This window comes from Montipora capricornis, chromosome 7, assembly GCF_036669925.1.
Source record: "Montipora capricornis isolate CH-2021 chromosome 7, ASM3666992v2, whole genome shotgun sequence".
NCBI classification, from domain to species: domain Eukaryota; kingdom Metazoa; phylum Cnidaria; class Anthozoa; order Scleractinia; family Acroporidae; genus Montipora; species Montipora capricornis.
In genome coordinates, this window is record NC_090889.1 from 29,036,138 (window position 1) to 29,037,950 (window position 1,813).

General features: G+C 36.2%; 1 protein-coding gene across 1 annotated transcript in view; it reads right to left on the minus strand.

Annotated features, from left to right (window-relative positions):
* Nucleotides 1–12, minus strand: part of LOC138057945 (melatonin receptor type 1A-like) — a 1,869-nt gene extending 1,857 nt beyond the window's left edge. The window contains exon 1 of the mRNA XM_068903848.1: nt 1–12. This exon is cut by the window's left edge and continues 237 nt beyond it. The gene's annotated coding sequence lies outside the window, so the exon portion shown is untranslated.
* Between the last annotated feature and the right edge of the window lie 1,801 nt (nt 13–1,813).

Genomic DNA, 1,813 nt, shown 5'->3' on the forward strand with positions numbered 1-1,813 from the left:
ACGTTACCAACAGTGCCGACGAATACGATAAATGCGTATAAAGATGATTCGCCAATTGTGGAGGAAATCGAGCGCGTAGCGAGTTCTTTATAAAGAGGGGACCCGTCTGCGATTATCGTTGAAGAAACCATTTTGCTGATTAGCGATATAACCACGAGTCGACGCCCTTTCGTGTAAAAAGGGTGACTTTTGTCTTATGTTTTTGCAATGTATTGATTGATTGAAGTGATGGTCGCACTTATTAGAGCACTTATACCACTGATCCTGACGTGCCGGAGTTCAATCAGTAATTTAAAAGTTTCATATAAAAAGTCAAGGAAATCGTCATTGTGGCAAAGGTATGTTTATTCATGTCAAAAACAACCATTTATTTTGAACTGGACGAAAGGGTGAAAGCGAGCTGGTGATTTTTAAGTCTTGTCTTTAAAGTCATATAAAATAACTTGAAAGAATAAACAAATGCTAAATTATGGTACTGATCAAAACATGAAGAATAATAAAAATAAAGGGAGCATTTTCCGATTTTCAAATAGTAACAGAACCGCAAGTATTTACTTAAATACCCGAAGGATATTAAAAAATCATCAAACGAGAAACCCGTCCAAGACGGGTTACTCGTCTCTAGTGTGAATTCGGCCAATAAGGCGTTGAAATTCTTACGTGTGTCCGTCAATAACGTGGAAGTTTCATCCAAGAAGTATTGGAAATCGTCAAAGTGTTTATTAATTCAATTCCGGTGTCAAGACAAAGACAACCATCTATTTTGAACAGGGCGAAAGGGCGAAAAGTAATCCGATCTTTATACCCATTTCAAATAACTAAAAAGAATAATCCTAAATTATGGTGACGCTCAAAATAAGTCAATGATACAGGGAGCATTTTCCGATTTTCAGATAAGGTAGTTACAAATTCACCTGTCTCCTTTGTTTAATGGCTTTTAAATATCTTTCGTGTGTTGAAATAAAAGACACAGCAAGTACTTATTTCAACACACAAAGGATATTGAAAAATCATCAAAGTAAGGCGACAGGTGAATTTGTTTTCAAAGGGAGAAATAAGTTGGGAGAAATAATTGTTTTCAAAGGGAGAAATATCAGAAAATATATGGGCAATTGTTAACATATGCTTTAAATGAGTGAGAAAGATATCAATGGTGGAAGTTGTCCACTCAAAGTGGTTGCCACGCCTATTTTGATCACATTGTAGAATGCCATTGTAATTTGATAAATTGAGAAATGTTGCTTCACTTAGACAACTAACTTTCTCCTGTCTTTACGGATCATGACAAGGACTGTAACAGACTACAGCAAAAAAATGGCCAATTTGTTCAATTTCTCATTTTGAGTCTTGAAATAATGGTTAAGGATCTTCAACATCGGTTAATATTACTGAGCAGAAAACAGCAAAAATCCAGTGATGCAGTCACTTTAAGAAGCAGCGAAAAGAAGGGGCTCACGACAGGGAACTGAGCTCGCGAGCTTATCCACTTTTGACTGCATTTTGCAGGAACTCGTTTGAGTGTAAATTCAGGCTGACAAGACATTTAAATTGACGTATATATGAACTCCGGTGGAGATTTATTTTTAAAAGATGGAAGAGCTGCTAATTACACGAATGCAAATCATTCTCCGATCTCCCCTATCCAATGACTGAAAAGGCATTTAAACATGCACTTATACTGCCGGAAAACGCGCTGTTTAAATACTATTTACCATTGCTATATGGATTTTGAACAAAGATTTCGTACACTCCTTAGCTTATATATACTTAACTCTGCGCACTCTCCAATTAAATTATTACTTAACTGCCTTGT